The sequence below is a fragment of the Falco rusticolus genome, chromosome 2 (genome assembly GCF_015220075.1).
Source record: "Falco rusticolus isolate bFalRus1 chromosome 2, bFalRus1.pri, whole genome shotgun sequence".
Classification (NCBI taxonomy): domain Eukaryota; kingdom Metazoa; phylum Chordata; class Aves; order Falconiformes; family Falconidae; genus Falco; species Falco rusticolus.
The window spans coordinates 26,654,174-26,679,128 of NC_051188.1; the positions used below are offsets into that span (position 1 = coordinate 26,654,174).

The window sequence follows — 24,955 nt, forward strand, 5'->3', positions numbered from 1 at the left end:
GCCGTGGCGGGTGCGGGCGGGGCCGGCGCGGCGGGAGCGGCGCTCCGGGGGCGAGCCGGGGGGCAGCATGGGAGCGTAATGCGCTGTGTGGTGATGTTGGATAAGGATACCCACCGGGTAAGCACAGAAAACCTGGACCATTTTATGGGACCCCACATGTAACATTCCCAGCCTTCAGGCATGCCGTAAGCATGGTCCTCGAGTCCAGCCTAAGGGAATTTTTTTCTGGAAAGGGGTCAGCGCTCTTGGAGGGTCTGCTGCGGCAGGATCTGCTGCAATGGAGACGGGAACGTGAGAACCAGGGAGACTCTGCAGAATGTACCAGCTTCAGTGGACTGGGAGTTCAGTTTGTTAATTAAGCAGCACATTAAGTTGACAAAAATGGTCAGAAGAGAGTACTACCAGGGAAATACCTGGCTCTGTCTCTGTAAAGACCGGTGGTAGCAAAGCTCTTCTCTTGGGTGGTTTATAGCTAAACACATCCCTGTTGGAACAGATTATAGTGAAGCTGGGCACGACAGAACTTGAATTATTCACAAATGTTGATTACAATATTGAGGTGCTGCTTGTTCAGTTCAGAGGAAAAACAAATTCAAATGCTGATGAAGCGTGCTAGCATGCCTCTTTGTCACACTTGGAATAGTGGGCCACTTTATTAGATGGCAGCTATGTGTTTTCCAAAATGATTTGACATACAGTCAGACTGCAGAGAGCAGTGGAGGTGGTGAAATATATTTCACCTTTTTTCCTTTAGCATCAAAGGTGCAAATTATGCTGCTGTCAAAAAAGAGACCATTCAGGGGCAAGGACTCTGCACTTCACAAGCCTGGAAGTGATTTTTTTATTACTATTACTAATAATAATAATAATGATAATGACGATGATGAATATTCTGAGTTATGCAATTTTTCCTGTTTTTTTTGGAGGTGGTTTGGTTTTTTTTATTGGGGGGGGGGAGGCTACACAGAAGATTAAAAATGCAAACTTGAAAATGCAGAATTACAAAGCAGTGTATCTCACACTGTATCCACAATTAAACATTTTTTTTTAATGCTCTTAATGTTGTGGAGGAACAGTTGTCTGCATGCTGATTTTACCTCATGAATTCGTTTCTCTGGGAACATGAAAGAGCAATTCTTGTCTTCTGGCTTTTTGTGGCTCACACCACCAAGTACTAATGTGTCAAACTGAAAAATAATGCATAGCCCTAATGATATCAAGTGTTGTTTTTTCTACTGTTTTTCAGTGGACAAGAGTGGTTGGGCATCTGTGATAAGTTGCGTTAATCACTTGAACGCATGTAGTCTCTTCCCTATTTCTTAAGAAGCTGTAACTCTCATTCAGCTCTGTGTATGTGTACAAAAATACGCATACCCAAACTTCAAAGTAAGTTATTCCAAAAATTGTATTGGCAGATTTAGGGCCTTGTGATATACTATATGTAAGAAAAAAGATCAAGATTTTGTTACAGATGACTTGGGAGAACATCTGTTTTCCTAATCATTTAGGTGAGGCAATCTGGGGCCCTGCCTGTGGCAGTCTTCTTGTAGTGTCTTCTTGTCTTCTGGCTTGTCTTGTAGTGTCAGCTCTTCACGATTTGAAAATCAGGCTAACCTCCTGTTGCTTGAATTAGAACGGGTCTGAGGGCTGTTAGTCTGTGAGTAACAACATGTTTTCTTGCATCTTCCTTTGATGAATCTGATATTGGCCCGTTTTTGGACTAGACAGTTCTGTGAACTGGTCCGGTGCAGGAATAGATGTCATACAGCGTGTCTTGTTTGGTAAGGGTATATGAAATACTAGCTAAAAGACATCTGCTTATGTAGATTTTCTCTCCTTTTATGTTTCAGGTAAGTCTGTGTTTGGATAGGATTCACTTTCTAGTTGGAGTGCCACTGTGTGTGTGCTAGATTACGTAGACTTTCTTTCTCAGGTGAGAAGTGGATAACTTTCCCGATAGCTTTGTACTTAGAAATGAGACTCTGTTTTGTAATTAGGTGGCATATCTGTCATGTAATTACGTCAGTTATCTCTGCCTAGGGAAGAAAGTTGAAGGAGTCACATGTCTCAATTTGTTTTTCGAAGTACAAGCTCCTCAAATTGATGGGCAGGAGCTCAACCAGAATGATTCTAGTTATCCACTGTGTAATCCCAAACAACAGTCTAGCTCTGCACAGCCCTGTACATAATATTGTGGATGATGTGTGGAAACAGGCTGTGGAAATCAATTCTTCTAGTTCCCAAGACTAGGTGCTGAGACCATTCATGTCCTTCTCAGTATCAGGGCAAGTCCTGTGCCTGTCTTCTGTTTCTTCATCCTTTGGTTACCCATAGAGGTGCTGAGGAGGATGCTTGGTGTATCAACATCTTGAACATGCAATGATATGCTTCCAAAAATTCCTCAATATGGAACTCAAAGAGTACGGTTTGAATACTGAGTGTTCAGCTGACACTCTATATAAACAGTTTCCAAACAATTAATAGATCAAAATAATAAGGGTATTTGTTAGACAAAGTGTTTTGTAGAAATCCTGATCTTTGGTAGATGAATCTCAAACTGGAAAGAGGATCTAGACTTCAATTTACAAACATGTGGTTTCAACTTTATTAGTTACCCCAATCAACTGAAGGCATGTATAAACCTTTGAAAAATGAGGTCCTGCATTTGTAATGTAAGTCATTCACAAGGAATAGCTTGCTCACCGTCAGATGCAATGATTTTAATCTTGTTCTGATCTTTTCAGTTTTCTGTCAAAACTGTATTTTATAACATTATACTATATTTTAATAATAAATGATGTCTACACCATTTTTAAATTAACAGAACTCCAACTGGAATTTTTATATCTCAGTCCTGCTCTATTCTAAACTGAAACTGAAAGTTTGTGTCTAGCAAAACTGGCCTAAAGATATACTGTTACTGTATAGCTAGATGGCAGTATTCACATTGCTTTGAGAAAAACTAGGGCTATTTGAAAGATTGTCAGCAAAATCTGTCTGCTCTGTAAGTTAAATGGTATGGTCCTGTTTTGAAATGGGTTGCACACGAATGTTTGAATACCTAATATATCTGAAAATCTATCCATTTCATTTAGGTCTCTAAATTGGAGATGCATAATTTGGCCCTACAGGTAATGAGTACGAAATGTAGTATTTCCCTGTTCATCTAAAAAGATAAAAATTTGATTATGTGTCTACATCTTTCAAAACAGGCTAATATATTATTATATATGATTATTTTAATTTGAGAGTTTTGTAAATAAATAAATAAAATAAAATAAAAACATTCATTTTACATACTCTGCTTAAAATTTGAGGCGATATTAATAGGAAAACTGAATCTTTGCCATGGACTCAGCAGACCTTGAGTCATTCTTATAATGATCTTTTAGTTTTTTCTCAGTAGAAAACCTCCCAAACCTCGTTTATTTCATTACAAAAGCAATTAAATGCAGTACAGTAAAATGCAGATGCTACTGAACATGTCTATAATAGGCTAATCTGTAAACACAATGAGCAGGGAAACAGATTCCAGCTTAAAATCCCAAGAAGCTACTTTAAGCAGCATTATAGGGAAGCATATGTTTATGATAGTAACATGAAATGCTACAAGGTTGTTTTGATGATATATGAATTTTCATCCTTTCAGATACAGAACAACATACTTATTCAACAAAGTCTTTCTGAATGTCCACCAAGCTCCTTCCATCCGTCCCACCAAGCCTTACCTATCTTCATTAAGCGTAACCCCACCACCTCTTGCTTTGCCCTCTAAATGGACAAAGGCACTTTTTAGAACATTACCACATTTTTCTCCCTACTCAAGAAATATGTTTATTTGTCTAGTCCAGGCTACCATGCACAGTGGCATAAGCCTTCCAGTCCTTCATGTGTCAGCCCACATGGAGGTGAGACTGGGAAGACCTGGGACAGGGGAGCTTGGGCCCTGCTGGCTCACACAGTCTGAGGCTTACACAGAGCTTCTACTATGAGCAGAGTTGTGGGCTGGGTCCACCTTGTCCTCTCAGCTTTTTGGAGGATAACCAATATCCTGAGGCTAATTTGCTAAAACCCCTGCTTTGCCATTATATGCAACCTTGGCTGACTGACACTTTATGAGAAACAGAGTTTGCTTCCATTCAGCTGAAGACCAGAGCAAGCTGCAAGGAGCTTAGTGGCAAAAAAAGCACAGAGGAGTAAGACCAGTAAGATATGGGTATGGGTATGCATAAGGAGGAGACAAGTAGGCTTGGGAAATAATTTCTGTGCAACACAAGCAGTATTTTGTAAATAATAATAATAAAAAAAAGTGGGCTAAGTAGTGTTGCTTTGTATTTGCTATTGGATATAAGATGCCATGTAAATGGCCAGTGACAACTGTGGATGGTTTAGGTCATTTGAAGGAGCATCTTGGAAGGTATTAGGAAAGTTGAATACTCTGGACGTTTGTTCTACACTATTGCGTGCTGACACTTCTGCATGAACAGAGTTGTGAATTCTTCACTTATTCTCATTCTTGTAGGCAGTTGTTCATGTGTTTATTTCAGTTGAGTGGAGGCTACCAAGTGTGACACCCATCCACAAGGAGAATCCAGGGAACTACAGGCCTGTCAGCCTGACCCCAGTGCTGGGCAACGTTGTGGATCAGGTCACCCAGAGTGCCATCACGCGGCATGTGCAGGACAACCAAGGGATCAGGCCCAGCCAGCATGGGGTTATGAAAGGCAGGTCCTGCTTGACAAACCTTATCTCCCACGACAAAGTGACCCCGCTTAGCGGATGAGGGAAAGGCTGTGGCTGTTCTCTACCTGGACCTTAGTAAAGCCTTTGACACCATTTCCCACAGCATTCTCCTGGAGAAACTGGCTGCTTGTGGCTTGGACAGATGTGCACTTCACTGGGTAAAAACCTGGCTGGACAGCCGAGTCTGAAGGGTAGTGGTGAGTGGAGTTACATCCTGCTGGTGACCGGTCACAAGGGGTGTTCCTCATGGCTCAGTGCTGGGGCCAGTCCTGTTTAATGTCTTTATTGATGATCTGAATGAGGGGATCGAGTACACCCTCAGTAAGTTTGCAGGTGACACCAAATTGAGGGGGGAGTGCTGATCTGCTGGAGGGCAGGAAGGCTCTGCAGAGGGGTCTGGACAGGCTGGACCCATGGGCCGAGGCCAGTTGGATGAGGTTCCACAAGGCTCAGTGCCGGGTCCTGCCCTTAGGTCACACCAGCCCCAGGCAGCGCTACAGGCTGGGGCAGAGCGGCTGGAAAGCTGCCTGATGGAAAAGGACCTGGGGGTGCTGGCTGACAGCCGGCTGAACATGAGCCAGCAGTGTGCCCAGGTGGCCAATAAGACCAACAGCATCCTGGCTGGTATGTAGATTATACACATATATGTGTGTATATATAAAATAGCATAGCAGTGTGTCCAGCAGGACTAAGGCAGTGACCGTCCCCCAGTACTCAGCACTGGTGAGGTCGCACCTCAAATCCTGTGTTCAGTTTTGGGCCCCTCACTGCAAGGGGGGTGTAGAGGGGCTGGAGCACGTCCAGAGAAGAACAATGAAGCTGGTGAAGGGTCTGGAGCACAAGTCTGATGAGGAGTAGCTAAAGGAACTGGGGTTGTTTAATCTGGAGAAAAAGAGACTGAGGGGAGACCTTATCACTCTCTACAGCTGCCTGAACAGTGGTTGTAGGCAGGTGGGGGTCGGTCTCTTCTCCCAGGTAACAAGCAATAGGACAAGAGGAAAGAGCCTCAAGTTGCACCCGGCGAGGTTTAGATTGGATGTTCGGAAAAATGTCTGCCCCAGAATCATTGTCAAGCATTGGAACAGGCTGCCCAGGGGAGTGGCTGAGTCCCCATCCCCGTAGGTATTTAAAAGTCATGTAGATGTGGCACTTAGGGACGCAGTTTAGTGGTGGCCTTGGCAGTATTAGGTAAACAGTTGGACTAAAGGTCTTTTCCAACCTAAATGATTCTATGATTCTATGATGCTATTTTTACTGATTTTGCTGCTAACTGCTTAAAAATTGTCTCTAAATATATGCAAAGTTATATATTCATTTACTAGTGAGGTGGTATTATTTCCTAGAACCTACCTGTCCATGACATTCCTGTGCGGGGGGTTCACAGACGCAGAAAAACGCGGGGAAGCTCCTGTGCTGAAAGGGCTTGCCATCTCCATAGTAGACTAAAGACAGCAGGCGATACAGATGAGAAGTCCAAGAAAGCCATGGGACTGTTCAGAGCCACAGTCAACCTTAAATTAAAGTAAATTAAAGAGCAAATAGTGTTGTGTTGTCTTCTGAAAATCAGCTCTGCTACACACTTTTCGAGGGTCCATGGGGACAGGATGGACATGGACTGTGTGTCAGACAGGCTGGCTCCCTAGCAGGGGGAAAGAAGAGGGAGAGCCAACAGGAGTGCCTTTGCTCAGGTGCCACTTCAGCTCTGACACTAGTCATAAGAGCCTTTAGGACTGGGCCAACCTGATCTAGAGGACCTAGCCAGAGGAGATCCTGGATGATGTGGGCATACTGTCTTTCCTGGTAAACTGTTGCTGTGGCCTTGGCATTATAACAGGGGTGAATTTAGCTCTGCTATCACAGTTCAATTATTTATGAATTTCAGTTCACTGTCCTTGGAAATACCATTGACAGAATCTTTTCTGCTGCTCTCTGTAATTTCTTATCTCTAGTTTATGGGCTAGACTGCAGAAAGCAAAGAAGGCTAACTATGTAGTGTGCGGAGGTGTCAGCCTAAAATCAAACAATACTGCAGCGAAAATTAGGTTTTGCTCAGTGTCTGTCTATTCTGCAGACTATAGGATAGTACAGAGATGCTTAAACCTATTCTCAGTATTTCTGCATAACAGTGAAGGTTATACTATGGACATATCTACTTGAAATCATAATGTGAATTCTAACCATGATTTTATTAGCAAAAATGCACCATTACATTTCTATTCAGTAATTCTGGTCTTACAGCCCTCTTCTGACTGCCTTGCTTGCTAATGCATAGACTAAAAGGTTTCTGAATTTTCTTTATTTCTGTAAATCCAATGCCCGTGATTTTTCGTTTATAGGAATGGGATTTATATTTATCAGCTCAGTGGAGGAAATCTGCCATCAGAACCTGAAATGAATCTCCAGAGTTTTTGTAGATGGGCAATATCAACCAAAGGTCAGTAAATTTCATAATCAAAAGCTGTATAATACAGAACAAAGGTTAAGAGTTCATTAAAACTCATAATCAGAGGCTATAAAAGTTGAATGAAAAAGTCACCTGAAAGTTCACAGCTCCATTATTAATACTTATATAGGGAGCTCAGTGCAAAGCTTGGCCTTGAGTGTACAAGGGAAACACGCTAGGTAATACATTACTTGTAAATATGATTGAATTTAATTTTAAATTCGCCAAAACAGCAAAAAATGAGACTGTGATGGTACAGACACCTACGTACATCCTCAGTGTTATGGACTGCCCTGTGGTAAATGGACCTACATGTGTAGGATTTTGTCCAAGTGTGTGTAGAGAATTTGTGACCCATTAACCACTCTGTGCTTATGCTGATTCCTCTTTCCTAGGTTAGAAGGCTGCATCCTTTACTTAGAGATACCTCATGGTTATTCCAGCTTGGCAACCACAACACTTAAGCACCTGAAGCATATATAAAACTTGAACTTTAAATAAAAGTTTCTTTGTTATTGGCTTTATGTACTTCCCTAGGTAAATTACCTAGTACAAGCACTGGAATGTTGTTCCACCATTGTATAAATAAATTACAGTAAAATTCCTGTTTTCTTCATTCAGTCTTCTTGGGTGAAGGAGAGTTATGTATTAAATTTAGTGAACATGGAACTCTCCTGAAATGAAATAGGTATTTTTTTAATTTTCTAGAAGGTATATTAGACTTCAAAATTATTTTAATTGAAATATTTAATATCTTTCCTTTTTATACAGGGATTACAAGGAAAATCCTTCTGGGGCTAATTTAACACAAACAAGTCCCAATAACTAGCACTGGGAACTCTAACCTGCTGGATAAAGTGTCTGTATGATATTGAAATGCAAGTAACAAGGTTATATCCCAAGGATTACATTTTTATGAGAAATTTTTCATACCTTTTATTCCCTCAGTGTTTGAGACATTATTGTATTCCAGTACAATTATTTTATTACCCTCAAATATTACTTATTTATTGAAATATTTAAGAAAATATAATATGCAGCATAATTAAGTCTAGATTTTTATGTGCATAGGTCTTGATACGTGCTCTTAGGGAATTAACCTTGTTTGAAGTCTGTACTTGTAGGACGAAAATACCCTTTCACTTTCCCTCTTGCAATTCAAGTGAACTAATATTAATTTAATTCTTCAAAAGCTCAGGAATTCATGCTGTCTGCATACTAGCGGAGTGCAGAGAGGCTGAGGGCATAATTACCTTAACAGTCAAATCATCCTGGTTTAAAAACCAATCAATGAACCCACTGGTGAAGAACTGTTTCTTTTTCTTTGATTTGGCAAGTTTTTAGCACCACTGATGCTGTTCATGGTAGGTCCTCATCACAGTCACATCTGCAGACCTGATGGGATGATGAACTGCAGTGTGGAGGTGGGGAACTTGTCAGAATAGCCTTGCTGCCAGAGAAAAAGGGGCACCACTTGCAACCTAAGGATCTAAAATACACCCTCTAAGCTATTTCTCAGGTATATAGTAGATAGTAGTTAATTTCTTTTGTTAGCATAAGCTAACAATAAGTGATAGGACAGGGATCACCATTCTTTGCTGAGAACAGCGACTCTGCAAAACTAAGGTGCCGTGAGAAAGGTACACTTCTGTGCGTAAGGAGGCACATGCATTTGGAGGATAGGGGCTTGCATTATCCAGGAAAATAACTCCTCCACACAGTATCAGCTGTAATGGTGAAAGGTAAATTCACTTTCTTCACAATATGCCATGTCCCTTCTTGAACTGTTCAAATGATTACTTTGTTCTAATTTACAGAAAACACGTATTTGAAGATACTAATTCTGACTGGGTTTTACTTGCAAAGCACTTCAAATTCGATAAATATTCAATACATATTTACTCAAGCAGAACCTGTTCCACTGTTCTTGTCTGCTGCATAAATTTTTCAAGTATTTTCAAAAGCTGCCGGAGTAAAACTACAGATATTCAAGAGCAGAAGATTGTTCTCCCGGCTTCAAGGATGGGTAGTTCAGTGGCTTACATAATTTTCTTGTTTTGTTTGAAGCCTTTAAAAAAGAAGTAATTCCTGTAGACATTTTTATTTGGTAGGTGTGAAAACAGTGATTGTATAAAAAATGCTTTTCGACTGAAACTAGGGTGCCAAATGCAACCTAAATTTGAGTTAATCCCTATTGAACTGAATTCTGTCTTAACAGGATTATACACATCAGAGGTGAGACAGCTTCTAGTTCTTTGGTCTAGTTTGAAATACGTACAAGTAAGACAGCTTATATCACCTCTGACACAGCACTCATTTTCTGTATTAGGTCCTTCTGCCTCAGGTTTTGCACGTATTATAAGAGCAACATTCTCTGGTGTTGTTAGCTATTGCCCTATCTTTGATGTTCCCTTCTGGAAAAGATTATAGCCAAAAAGATCTGGAAAGAAATTAAAAATCAATAATAAAAATAGGAATGCTCATTTAAAGCAACAGGTATGGCATATACTGCATTTCCCTAAATACATGCTGGGAATACTCCTTTCTAAAACCATTCTTGCCTCTTGAGCAGTAGTTCTGCTCTCTTGTTAGCCAGCACTGACTACACTAATCTGTGTAATAGCACCTGATGTCAAGACCTACAAATGATCCTAGATGTTAGTTTATATCAAATACACTCAAATAGCATTGTATTAAGATGCAATGAAACTGTGACTCTTAACATAAAGAGTGATGAACCAGACTTCGTGAGACTGATGGACAAAGAGAAGAAGCTAACATAAACAAGCTAGTGGGGCTGATATCACATATAAGGAGGAAATATAAGACAATGTATGACTGATGCAGTACGATATAGGTATGGAAAACTGAAATGTTTTACTAACAGTTCAGTGATATCCAGGACATTGCACTACCTGGGCAAGGCAACAGTAATTCTGTGCTAATGTAAGGGCTCTGGAGGGAAAAAGAGCCTGTTCCAGGCTAGTGCTTACATACGCTTTCTGACTGTAAAACGGGAAAACTTTCCAAACTTGATGAGGTAATGGGAAGTTTTATGTTATTAAGAGTAATGGGCTAACAAGTGTTCATTGTCAATCTTGGTCAGTCTAAAGTACCTTGGAAGCCAGGTGGTATAATTAAATCAGATTGAGCAATTACGCTGGAAATACCCACATCAAATGAAGACGGTTCAGAAGTTTCTTGGACTAATTCTGTCATTAACTGCAAAAAAACCCTAGCTAATTATCTTATTATAGTACACTGTTTAAGCCTTAACCCATAATCAGCATAATCAATAGTGTTACTTTGTGGACACATTCTCAAAAGAAACATTTTACTTAGAAAACACATGTGTAAATGTCATAGGGCCTTATGAATAAAACATTTGTTATTAAAATTATTGAACACAGTCCTCAGCTAATCCCACCACTTTTCCACTGTTAGACGTGCTTACTGTTGTAAAGGCTGTTGCCATGTGTGTTCTTGAAGTACAAAGCATGGTGCGGTGCTTACTGCCACCAGCTGCTGGCCAGTGCAAATTATCCACCTTGTGCAGTAACCTCTTTCTGAGGAGCAGCAATAGCAGCTGGAGTTGGTGAGGGCCAGGAGCTCTTATAATGGAAGCAGAAAAGGACATATGTCCGAGGCCTTGTTCATACTTTGTGATTCGATTTCCATACAACCCAGAAAGTGTCTCGCTGTGAGACCCAAGTTTGCTGTGAAGCCCTTGAAAACCAAAGCAGTTTCGATCTCCAGATAGAAAGAAGAAGGTGTACAGAGCCACCAGGGTGTATTTGCACACTGACTCCTGGAAAGGTGTCCTCTGCACATGAAAACTCTTGTGTGCGGACCCAAAACAAAAGAGAATGAGGCTTCCCAGTCTTTCAGAAACCTGAAGGAGTGAGGATATCCCCAGGTGCAGAAGCTGAATCTACGTCTCTCATCCAGTTGCCTTTTTCTCTTTGCAGATATTTTGATCCTCCTTTGTCACTCCTCTAGGGCTGGAGCTGAGACAGTCTAATGCCTCCAGTGCACCATAACCACAAAGCAGTTGCAAAGAGGTGCACCATCATGCACAGTATTACATAAAAACACCGATTTCTTCAGTTTCCCTGTTGAATAACTATTCCATAAAGAATCAATGATTTGGCTCTGTTGATTGTTGTGTATAAGTGTTAGCAACTAGGTTGGTCCAGAGCTGTAGCCTTGTAAACCACATCTTTTGCTGCTCTTTTAAAACGTCAGCATTCCTAGAACTATCAGATCAGAATGTCCTCATGGTCAAGAATTTGGGAGGAATGAAAAGTCTCTAGGTTTGCTGGCTGTCCACAGCTGTAACAGAGGTGGCCGGTGCACAAGGAGCTGATTCCTGGCTCCCCTGAGCACAGCTGTTGCGGGAGCTGACAGCTGGATTTGGAGAAAGCCCAGGAGTGGTGCAGGGGGTGGGTCGAGCAGGCACTCCGGCACTGCTTTCTCTTTGTCAAAGTATCTGCATGCCTTGCACAAGTGACAATAAGGACCAATTAATTTGGAAACCTGCAGGAAGGTGGTACGTCTGTTATAACTCTTGGACATTTGGAGTGATGATGGCCTAATGATGTGGAGCACCAGTGTGCTGAGAGCAGCTGGGGTGTTAGCAGTGGTGCTGGCAGGTGTGAGAGCACTGGGTGGCCCAAGGGATGGTGGGGGAGCCCCCGCCAGGCAGCTGGGGACCGGGATGGTCCAGCCCGGCTTGGTGTATGCATGGGCTGTGCCTCTGGGATCAGGGGGCAGATGCATGCTGCTCCAGCAGCAGTTGCTTGAAAACTGACAAACTCCATCTCACTTCACCCCTGCCACGTCCCACACTTGAAGTCCTTGCATTTCCCAGCCTTCCCCCATGGTCCATCCCTCTGTGCCAGGAGGCAGCTGCCTGCACTAACCCTGCAGTTTTGAGTCACTGTGAGCAGCAAGTCCTGTGTATCAGCTGGAGAAGCTGACTTTCACAGCTCGTCCTGTATCATTGCTGTAGAACCCCTGTGGGCTGTTCCTCAGAAATGGCTGAGTTTCTGTGATGCCTTTGCTGGTGTATGCAAGTAATTAAAATCTCTGTATAAAAAGCTCTTTTGAATGAAATGTCTTATACAAGTATGTTATTATCATTGCCAAAAATGGTGTTGAAACCGTGCTTATCTCTATCTTGTCTTTCCCGGTTTGGTTCCTTTAGCAAAAGGCATAATAATAATGAATAATGTGACAATACCATCTTTTTCTATTGCTTTAGTCTTCACCATGTGTCAGTATTATCTTTCTCAGCAGTCATCATTGCAATGAGTGAATAGAAACTGTTATTAGGAGGCTGCATTACAGCTTAAATTGCACGTAGCAATCACCTTGAATTTGATTGTCTGTCCTTCAAGCAAATTCTAAGCGAGAAAACCGTTAGTGATACCTTGGTGGTCCTGATGTACAGCACCTTTACAAACAAGTCAAATGTTAATAAATTAAGTTAATTCCCAGAAATAATGGCCTGTGTTCTTGGAAATGAAACTAAATCCTATCACTTTACTGGATTCTTATTAAAGCTGGACAAACACTCGGTTTGTGATTTGGAGACTGCCAGTAAAGCAAGAATATGCATTACTCATCTACTCTTCACTTCTGAGACTAGAATCAGATGGAAGTTGCATATAAACGTTCTGTGTTGTTCAATAAACAAATGACAATAGAGGCATAGAGAAGGTAGCTCTTGATAAACAATGACTTATGAAAGAATTCCTAGACAAGCTGTTACCAGTGGATGGGAGTGGCCTCCCATGTATTTAATTTTGGTGTGAGTTTCTACAAGTTGATGTGTACACAAGTGCTAATTAGCATGACTGTACATCAGCTTGAAGCTCTCTTGGTAGCTAATACCAGCAGTGCTACAACTAGCTGTGTAAATGAAGAAATGTGTGGTGGTCACTGTTGTACTATGCTATTGGAATTATGAAGATGTTGCAGTCACTTGGTAAAAGACTGCAGGCTAGAGAACCAGGTATTTTGGATCTTAGAGCAGTAGGGCTAAAATCTATATAGAGCTTCAGGTGCAATATTCATTTCTTGGAAATAGACTGAGAAAAAACATTTTTTTTCAAGTAAGAAAAAAGCTATAGATGTTTTTAAAATCTAGATATAGATCTCTGCACCACAGAAGATGGCTGGCAAATGCTAAAACAAAGACCAAAGGGCACTTGAGAGAAGCATCCTTGTAATCTTTTTGCTGCTTTTCTTCTCACCTTACCTGCAGCTGTTAGGCATGAAGAGGTGTGCTGTGGAGCACCCCACCAGCTTTGCCTACCTGCCTGTCAGCAGCCAGCTCTTTGTTTTTCTTCTTTAGTTACATCTCTTAGCTTTTCTTTGACTTTATAAGTCCTGTGGTTTATCTTTTATTGCTCACCAGAGGGAGATAACAAGAATAAAACTCTTTGTTCAAACAGTGATAAAAGCACGAGAGGGAGAGATGGACTCTTCCATCTTCCATCAATCAACAAAAGTCAGTCTGAAAGAACCCTGTGTGTGTGAGGTTGTGGATTAAGCAGGTGCATTGAGCCCATGTAGGAAGCAAATGTGATGCCAGAACAGTTTGCTTCATCCTTGTTGCAAACCACCTGCAAAAGATTTGCAGGAGAAAATTACTGTCTGCAATGATTCATATACATTTCTACCCAGAACATCTCTCTCTCTGTGGGAAGGGAAGCAGTGACAAATTGTTCGAGATCGTGGGTAGCCAAAAGATCCTGACCCTGCAAACTGCATATCAGAATCTCCTGTAAGCTTTGGGACCAGTTTGTGGCAGCAACTCTCCCAGGGTCCCAGCACTTCATTTTTGCAGGATGAGGTTACACTGGGCAAGTGGTGATAGCAGCCTTAGCAGCACATGCTGGTTTGCTTTTTCCCACCACAGAGAATTCAAATAGTCCCCTCAGCACTTTCTGCCCCCTGGGGGGGTCCATCTCCTGCCTGAGGACTGTTCTAGACTCATGAGACAATGCGAATCAAGAGTGAGAGGGTGACCACTCCTGTTCTAGACAGCATTCTGAGCACGAAAATCTCAATTTTGCTAAATATAGCTTTTTCACCAAGAGATGTTTAACATACAGAAATCGGAGTATAGAGCCCCTGGTGGGCCAGATTATTAGACTGAAATTCCTTCTCAAGAAAGGTATTTTTCTCTCTAATCAAAAAATGAAATTACTACATCACCCAGTGTCATAGTCTATTTACACTTTAATTTTTCTAATTGAAGACATTCTTATAAAGGTCTCCCCTGACCGCTGCTCTAGAGCTGAGGTGGCTGGGAGTAGCCTGTATGGTAATTACAACACAGAAAGGGGACAGGGTCCCCTTTAGTGTCTCTTAGTCAAGGAGACATCTGACATGAAGCCTCCCTCATCTTAACTTGGGATGCCTATTACCTGAGCCTGCTGCCAACAGCACTGACAATTTTGTGAATCTAGGCTGTCATTCCTCACACTTTTCAATGGTCCTAAAACAACCCCTCAGAAAAAAAAACAACCCAACATTTCCTTTGTAGCAGAATAAAATAAATGCAAACGCCTGAAAATATTTATTTTATCTCAGTATCCCTTCTTCTTAGGTTTTTGGTGGGATTTTTTTATGTTGAGCCACAAGGAAAGAAAGGATATTGGCACAATCCTAATCTCTACTACCAGGCAGAGGATTCAGACCTTGGGGGTTTATTACCAAGAGAGTGGGGGAATAGCCCCTCTCCAGGTAGCAGGGCTCTCCCTCAGTGAGACTTGTTGGCCACAGACTCAGCTGAATGCCAGGCACGATGGTTGATATGGATCTTGCTACAAAGGGAGATTTTTGTTCCCTGAAAAAGTCATGCATTTTCCTTACTCAGAGTCTGTGCACACTCTTTTCCACATGATTTCAAAATACACTCTTTTCAAAACCATTGTCAAAAGCATAAAGAAACAAAATTATTTTTCCTTAAATACCGCATATCTTATTTTTCTTATGATCTTAATTTTGCAGTGGTTTTCTACAGATAATGCTGCACATGGTACAGTATATGTCGGCAGGATTATTCAAAAGCCAAGCGCAGGGGAAGGAAAAATATAAGGTTTATCTCATTATCTTTAGGAGCATCCAGATAAAATTGTAAATGGGTGTTTTCATAAAGCTTTCCAGTTCTCATCACACAGTACTAATTAAAGCTTTGTATAAATTTGCACATCTTGTCACAAGCACAGAGAAAGTAATGGGAAAATTAAAAATGCAAGCTTTGCTGACATGCACGTGAACTTTTAATTTTGCATATTTTTTCTATCTTTGTTTTGAACAAGAATTTGAAGAAGAATTTTGCAGGGGAATTTAATGCTCTCCTGTTAAGAGAGCTCTTTCCTATGTGTGTGTGTATTGCTGTACTAGCCCTAGCAATACCTGCACGCTGAACACAAAATTCACGCATGGAGCTGAGCTAATACAGACACACGAGACATTCAGCCTTCTCCCAAGAGCCTTGCAATACAATTTAAAATAACTTCCAAGCTTGAGGAGTAATAATAATTGGGAAGAACGAAGGGAGAGGGACAGGATATCTCGGATAGCACTGTGACACTCAAACCATTGTAGGTTTAGCTTTAAGCCCTTTAATTTCCTATGCAGTGAGCATTTGGCTGGGTGGATATTACTGGCTGCCTCTGATATCAGAGAAAAGCAGGAGCCTGTTCCGGTGGGAGCTGCACAGGCAGATTTGTTCAGTGGAGTATTTCTCCCCTCTGAAGGCCACTTAGTGTTTCCAATGTGGCCCAAAAAAAAGCTCGTCTTCCTGAGAGCCAGACTGCCTCTTTAATTCAGAGCAGCACCAGGGTGTGATGGTTTCCTCATTATTTGAGGTATCTCTCTCCTGTCAGTCAGGGTTGCCTCTGCGTCAGGGAGCTGATGCACTCCACACTGCAAAACTTTGCAAGAGGCGAGGTGATGTTCTCATTAAAGAAACCATGAATCCCTTAGGAACATCCCAGCCTTCAAGAAACTCGGTTTGTTGTTTGACCTGTTTTCTTCAGAAAGGCTGCTGGAGAATGCAGAGGAAAGGTCTGACATATGGTACCCACACTGACACGTTGGGCAGAATCACAGGAATACGTTATTTATGAATCACTCTGTATTAATTCACCTACAGGTCTCTGGAGAATACAACTTGTAAACAAAATTCTTAAAATGTTACCTGAGGTACTGCACAGCAGATCAATTAATAATTATTAATCCACTAATAATGAGTGGTTTTTACAGTTTAATAGAGCTCTGTGCTGAACTTAAGTGAAAGGTTGTTTCAGGTGGTTGTAGGGACTATAGATTTTCTATGGGGAGGTATGTGTTTGATTGCTCACTGCCTTGGATTTTGTATAATCACATGCATATGGAAAAAATGCTGGAAAGCTGTATCAAATCAGACTGGTAATGACACACAGTTTGGACAGTTGCAGGTGACCATATGGGTGGAGAATCAGAACCTCTTCTGTGAAGACAGTGGGGAAAGACCAGGCTCCAAAGCCTAACTTAGACAGTAAAAGATAGGAATATGTTTGTAGCAACTCATTAACAGTGCATTTATTCTATGTAGCACTTCCTATAGTGGCTTCTGAATGTGTCGTTTTAGTAGTCTTTTTTATTACCAAGTCTCAACAGATCATGCAAAAAAATGAATTGTGACTTGGCAGTCACAACGTTAGTCTGCTGCACATTTAAACAGACTGTTGAAAGAGAATTTTTTAACAGCTAAAATCCAAGCACCTGGCAAACAGAATGTTTTGCAAGGAGATTGGTTTATTTCACTTGACAGTTTTATTAAACTTTAATCACCTTCTCAGTGCCTGCATTGTCTAGTACCCACTGTTCCTATGGCCTAAATCGGGGACTTCTAAAAAGATGAATACTTATTTTTCTGATTCTTAAGCACAGTGCAGTTCTGCTGTCTTTCATTATTAACTGTAAACCAGAGACAGAAATCGTTGAGATAAAATGAGGCAATAAAACAAAATTAAAGTGCTGTCAACACTAGATTTGTCATGAACTTAATGAGCTTCGCCATAAAGGGTTCTGATTATAGGTAATATTTCACAATGCCATTCATCACTCAATGAAATAATATACTTTTAGGAGACAACTGTTACTGTGTTCTGAAATTATGATGGCACTTACAGACGAGACTGATGTGTGCTGTGAGCAGTTGCCATTGCTGCTGTGCTCCAACTAAAGGCTATGTGCATTGTATGAAGTTAAAGTTGTCTCCTACCCAGTGTTTACATTACAGAAAGTTCAAAAAGCAGTAACAGGACACCCAGCTCAGCTTGAACTGTCTCCTGCTAGCCTTTCCTATGGTTTTATGCAGATACTCTGTTTCCCCCACTTCCCTCCAGTCTCCACATCTTCCCCACGCTGCAGAATGCATGTGACACGTGCAGCTGAGGCATGTTACAAGTCAGTAGCCAGAGGTATATGATAAGGCTACTGACCTGTCTGGCTCCCCAGCCCCATTGACCAAACGCACATTAGTAGGCAAGCCTCACCTCACAGAGACAGCCTTTATGGCAAGCACTGTGCAATGTTTACATTTCTGGCACAGGGAGCATAGTGAGACACTTTAATTGCTCTATCCTTGCCCCTGGTACCTGGGAAGCCTGCCCTCCAGTTGTTTTCTAAGAAAGTGAAAACCCTGAATAATTTACGGAAGAACTTAAAGGCAGATTTTCCAGCTGGGTCAGATCTTTCATTTACCCTTAATGTTTTTTTCTCAACTGTAAATCTAGTTGTTTCCATAGATTACTTTCACTTCACATCTGTGCAGATGAGAAAATGAGGTCAGACAGATCTGCTAGGTGTAATCCTCTACTTATTTGCTTGAGGTGAAACTTAAGGTAGTTGCCAAACCTGTAAAAACAAGAGAGGAATGAGGATCTATCAGCACAATGACCCACATCTGGTGGGTGTGCACAAGCAATATCAGAAGGGCCTTGCTTGATGGGGAATCTGCTTGGAAACATCTTTTGTGTCCACAAAGAGCTGTGTAGAAATGACAGTCTGAATAACGAAGCAGCTGACTTCAGTGCGGACACAGGTACTTAGATGTCTAAAACCTGGAAAACATTTTAATTGTGCCTGGACCATTACGCTTCTTGTTATTTTTAGCTGCCATGACACAAAAGTTATTGGCTGGCTTTCTTGTTTGCAGAAGTTGAAAAGATTACATCAAAGCTAATCAAAAAGGCAGTTTTAGAGCTGAAAGCTATGACACGTCAGTCCAAGTTGATGTGCAGAATCAAACTCTACGACTCAAGGAGTTATAAAGCAGGTATATTTATTACAGTGCCAGGTGCAAGGGGGATTGCTCCTCCTAACTTGCACACTTGATTTTACTCACAATACATATTTCATACAGTGAAGCTGGTTATAGTTCCACCCAAAGTCTACACCTCCTAACTAATTATTGGTTAGCTGCTTTCTTGCTTCCATTTAAAGGTACAGTTCATTTTAAATTTACTATGCATGCTCCCTGAGCAGAGGATCCACCCTCTTTGGGGGGGCCATCTGAGTAGGAGGTCACAATCTCCCACTACCACAATTATTTTACCCTAGTGTCCTTGAGTCTTATGTCTTCAGCAGTTTGTTTCCTTTTAGCAGTTAGCGTGGCCTTGTCAGAAGGCTCCTTATTTACATTCTTGTTGAGCTCATCTACATCAGTACTAACTGTCCCCTTCTGGGAATGCTGAGTGGGCTGAGCTCCAAACCTTCTCTCGCAGACAACAAGGCTCCCGCTTGTGTGTTGATGGTTCCTGTTACCTATGTAACTCCTGCCTGCAGCACAGTTTTAGGTTTTTTGCTATATTTTCTCGCATCAAAGTCCTGAAAATCCTTATTGACGCTGCTAGTCTGACTCACACCACTGCTTCCTCCTCATCAGAGCACTCTTCATCTGGAGGAGTATGGTAGAGTCTGAGAAAATCTGATCACATATTAGCTGCAATATTCAATGCATCAGTATTTCTGAAGCCAAGAAATAAATACTTTATATGCATTATGACTTTAATTGGTGACCTGATGAACAGTATTCTGTATTCCTCAAATACGTAGTCATTGCTTTCTTTTAACCACATTTTGTCACTGATCTGTGTGATATCAAGACATCAGGACATCAAGAATGTAGGCCTAAGCTATGGGCTATAATGTGAGGCTATGACAGGTGTTCTGGGTAATCTGATATGGACAGGGAAATAAAAAATCAAACCCACAGCTAGCTGTGACCATTATCAATGGCTTACAGCTTACAGTGCACACAGCACTGGACTCAGCATTGACACTGAGTTAAGTAGCACTGAGTAGCCCAGGGAAAGCCAGGGAGCTGTAAATCTGGGACATTTTCTGGTATCCTTGTAAATGTCAGCCAAAGCATATATAGTATCGTTTTGCTTTTTGATGCATGCCAAATCACTTTAGGATTGTGATTTGTAAAAGTGATTTTCCTTCCTTTCTGGGGCACTCTGGAAGATGCTGTTAAGGTTGTGAAAAAGGCTCGCTAGCTCTTTAACAAAGTCCTGACCCCAAAAATGCTGGAGTAAATGGAAACCCTCATTTAATCTCTAGTCATGGTTAGATGAAGTCACAAATCTCCTGGGATTCATTACAAAATCCAGAACAGTGCAGCGCAGTTCAACACCTGTAGCTTGAAAGTTTACTCTGCTCAATAGCTGGGGAGTTTTTGGACCATCATTTCCCTTTGGATATTCATAGCATGTGGACATGATTTTGTCTTTGGTCTTTCTGTTATTTCACAGGGATGAGATCCAAGCTCGGTGCCCACCACTGCATATACAACACAGGACACCCTCAGTCCAGTACCTGTGTCACCCCACACTCCTCAGGACTGAGAGAGGAACCACCCACCAGCAGCCATGTTTCTTGGTAACTTCCTATTGTCAGACCATGGTTACTCAGGGCATTATGTCATTTGTTTCAGCCTGTTTTTATTGACTGGGTAAATAACGCTCTTGATTGCAGCAGTTACAGTTTTCCCTGTGGTTATGTTTGGCAGCAAGCTGCTCACCCTTCTTTAACTGCACTGTTAATTAGGAGGTCTATGTTTCCCTTCTTGTCAAAAGCAACTAAGCTCCCTGCCACTGGAATCCCTCCTCCTCTCTTCTCCTAGGGTGAGAGAACAGTGATCGTTTGCTTGGTTACGCTTCAGGTTTTCTGTATGCTTTTAATAAAATCTGTAATTAATACTTTGAGTGGGTGGTTTTTTTTTCCTGTGGCTGAGCACATTTTGTGCACAATTTTTAAATGGCAGTAAATAAAATAAAGAATACGTAATTGTGCTCCCAGTGTGACACTGACATTTCTCATAACGTGGCAATAGCCTGAGTGGCTAAGTGTGAATGTCTAAAAGAAGTCAGCATTGTATTTGTAACAAGCATCCTGTCTTCATTAACTAATCAAGTCTTACATGGAACAATCTGCCCAAACACTGCCAAAGATTTGGCAGTGTTAAAATCCAGGGACGCTAGACTTTCTGGGAACACAGAGTAAGCTATTAGTGCCCTTTTCCTGGGTTTTAGAAGAAAGCAGCAGCAGTCTTTGACCTGTGAAAATCTATAAAGAGCATGAAGAGCTTGAATGGACTCCAGCTGAAGCCAAAGATAAACTAGACATGTCAATATAAGCAGAAATGAGCCCAAAACATCCACGTATGGGAAATGGATAACTAGTATTTCTAAATACAGAGTTTATATTACTTATTGTCATCAGATATCACAGCTTGTGAGTTTGGTTTTAACTTTAAAAAAATTAGACATTAATACGCTTCTAGATACAAAATAATCACAAGAGACTGTGTTCATCTCACATAACTTGTTGAGACAGTCTCCATCTTTAGCCAAAGGAGAGACAAAGGCACCTCCTGAGGCTGACTCAGCTTTTCAGTCTTTAAGCCTCAGTTTAAAATGAGAAGTGCCCTTCTCTTGCAGGGGAAGATAAATTTCAAATTTGTCTTCAAGAGAAGATAAATTTTCAAGCAAGACATACTTCACTTTCCATACCTGGACTACAAGAACATTTCTCTGATTTATATGCCACTCGTCACTATTCACTGTAAGTCTGGAGTACCATGAGGATGCAGCACTTTTTATATTCAGACAATATGCACATGAAAGGGATTTTGTATTTTTCTGAGTAATAAAATGTTGGTCCTTGTCTGAGGTAGGCTGTTCAACTAGATGAATCACAGGTCTGCCTGGAAGACACATAAACCTATTAATGTATTCTTATTCTTACCTACTTTCATATTCTTTTAAGAGTTTTACATTAGCTTTTAAAACCTCAACTTAACTTTCTAAATGAAGTCATATTTATGTAGCCTTTGAATAAAAAATACATATATTGGCTCTGAAGAAACATATTATTCTCTAATATGAAGTGCCTTGTTCAATACTTACAAGTCCCTTACCACTTTGTACTGTAACATTTCCATATAGTTTGATTTGAAGGCATCCAACTATTTTCAAGTTTTGAGAAACTACATAGGTAGGTTCATTACAATGCCTTAAGACAGAAATCACAAGATGCATTTAGAAACTTGAGCCTGGGAGAGGATAATATCATATGCCATATCCATGCAGCCTTCAGCATCTATTGTGGAGATACAAGGAACGGCAGCTATCACATTGAAAGTATGGGTTAGATAAAGTGACAGGGAGGCGGATGGAAAACTGCCTGAAATGCCAAGCTGACAGGACTGTGGTCAGTGGCACAAGGTCCAGATGGAGGAAAGTCACTACTGGTGTACCCCAGGGGTCCATACTGGGGCCAATCCTGTTTAACATCTTCATTAATGACCTGGATGATGGGAAAAAGTGCACCTTTAACACGTTTGCACAATACAAAACTGGGAGGAATGACTGATAAACCATGTGGGTGTGCTGCCCTTCAGAGGGACCTCAGCAAGCTAGAGAAATGGGCTGTGAGAAACCTCATGCAGTTCAGTAAGGGGAAATGCCAAGTACTGCACCCGGGGAGGAACAAGCCCAGGCACCAGCATATGATCAGGGCTGGCCAGCTAGAAACCAGCTTGGCAGAGAACAGCTTTGGTGTCCTGGTAGAGAGACAGGTCACCACAAGCCAGCAATGCACTCTTGCTGCAAGGGTGGCCAGTGGCCCCCTGGGCTGCATTAGGAAGAACATCGCCAGCAGGTTGAAGGTGGTGATCCATCCTCTCCACTCAGCACTGGTGAGGCTCTGGGCTCCTCAGTAAAAGATGCATATTTACTGGAGGGAGTCCAGCACAGGGCTATGAAGGTTGATTAAGGGACTGGAGCATCTGACAGATGAGGAGAGGCTGAGAAAGCTGGGACTGTTCAGCCTGGGGAAGAGAGGGCCCAGAGGGATCCCAGCAACGTGTATAAATACATAATAGATGTGAATGAAGAAGAGGGAGCCAGCCTTTTCTCAGTAGTGACCAGTGACAGGACAATGAAACATGTGAAATTCCATCGAAACACAAGAAAGCACTTCTTTTTTACTGTGAGAGTGGTCAAACACTGGAACACATTGCCGAGAGACGTGGAGTTTCCACCTGCGGAGATACTCAAACCCAACTGGGCATGATGCTGGGCAACCTGCTGTAGCTGACCCTGCTTGAGCAAGGGGGCTGGACTAGATGATCTCAAGAGTTCCCTCTCAACCTAAATGATTTTGTGACTTTGTGATTCATAATCCTTGAAAGTCCTGGTATTGCTAATAGCTTACTGTTATGAATGACTGCTTACTCTGTCTTTGTAAAAAGTTTCCAGAAGATTGGTTAAAACTAGTCCAAACACATTTGTTGGGGTTTTTTTTTCCCCCAGAAAATTGTATTACTTCAATGAAAATGCCTATAAATGTTTCTCCATGTATTTAATTTTTGAATATTTTCATTTCAGAAAACTTTGAAACTCCTTCATATTTGACTTTATGTGGTTTTATTTATTATTTGTAAGTGTTTCATAACAAATTAGGAACGGTAGTGCTACAGCATAGATGGAACATCTAATTCTTAAAATCAGTAACAGCAGTTAATACATTATACTGATTGAAACAGGTGGGGGTTTTTAGCATTAATATCTAAGGTTGTTTCATTTTAATGTACAGGTAATCTAGAGAAGGTATTCTGTCCATCCACAAAGTAGTAATTTATCTTCATGGTTCTAGAGTAAAATTAAAACAGCAAAAATTTTTCCTCTATGTATATGCAGTATGTTTGGTTTTGGTGCACATTATATACTACAATAGGTATTTTATGAAATAAATCAACATTAAAAATATTTAAAATTAGGTTCTCAAATTTTTTTAAAAAAGTTTTGCATAGTAATTTTTATGTGAAAATCCCATTTCATGGGAAACTAAACTGTGTCTTCAGGCAAGGAAGACATTTCAAAAACTCATAATTTGCAGCAAATTAGGAATTCTGTTTCAATGCTCTCAATTCTTCCAGATTATATGAGTGTTTTACTCACATCTGTTTCATAAGCAGCAACAGAGAAAGAGCATCACATAAAAAGAGGATGACCTGATCTCCTGCATGTTACGTGTACATAAACCAGCGTGGAAAGTCTCCCAAAGTCGAACAAGAGTTTCTTGTGTCATCCCAATAAATATGAGAGTAGAATCAGGTGTAGAGGTAACCAGCTGGTTATTTAGATACTAATGAACCTTTCCAAGACTTCAGAACATTGCTGTTTCACAGGCACGCATCAGAGAAGTCTTTCTGGGCACGTCCAGCCTGAGAAGCTTCAGTTTCCCCGAAAGGGGACTGGTTGCAGACACTGAAGATGCTCAGCGACATCCAGGACTGGTTCCAGATTGTCACTGGTGAAAAAGCATATTCTGGGACTGCCGAATAAGCACGCTGGCACTGCGTGCTGGGGAGGGACCCCAGAGAAGGGGAACGACCATACAGTGCTTGAGCAGGACTGCTGCACAGAGGAGCTGGCCCTGCTTGCTGGGGCGGATCTACAGTGACAGACACTGGGTCATTCACAGGCAGAAACATAATCACCATGTTCCAAAAGGGATGGTGATATTAAATGAACAAACAGGGAGACAGTAATTACAGGAGAAGGGGAAAACAGTGACATTTATGCCCTGTTTTGGTATATCTGGCTCCAAAGGCTTCTTTATTTGCCCTAAAACAGTGGGATCCTGTATCTCCATCACCCTAGAGCTGAGAATGCAAGAATCATTCATAGAGCATCAATGCAAGAATCAGGTATAAAGCTGTCAGCAGTACACAACTAGATGATGGAAAAGTACCACCAGGAAAATTCTTAGTGGTCTTAAAGGACATCACGCATTGCTGTCTGAAAATAAGCTCTGAAACCCTAACAAGCTGGTAAAAAGATACAAGCTCTCTACTCTCTTGGTACTAAGCAAGTATAAAATATAAAAGAAGAAAGTTTGAATACGTATGCCATACATTATAAGTTCAGTAAATGAAACAGAGTTTTGTAAGTGCTGTCTCTGACAGTATATTCTATTTCAAGAAAGGCATTTATTTCTTACTATCTTATCAGTATCACGGTGGTAGTCTGTAAGCTAGAGATAAATAGAAATTATTATTTTTTCTGGCTAACAGATGAATACTTAAAGGCCTGGGCTGTTTTACAGATAAGGACTCTTCTAAAATGACTATAATTCATTCACCTCTCAGATGTGTATCTTTTCTCAGGAGGGTATCAGAGGCAAAGGTTTCCC

General features: G+C 41.2%; 1 long non-coding RNA gene across 1 annotated transcript; it reads left to right on the forward strand.

Moving 5' to 3' along the window:
- Nucleotides 1–49: 49 nt before the first annotated feature.
- Nucleotides 50–20,458, forward strand: LOC119142641. Its single transcript, XR_005102366.1, has 3 exons — nt 50–117; nt 7,080–7,177; nt 20,008–20,458. It is a non-coding gene; the product is annotated as an uncharacterized LOC119142641 (long non-coding RNA).
- The last annotated feature ends 4,497 nt before the right edge of the window (nt 20,459–24,955 follow it).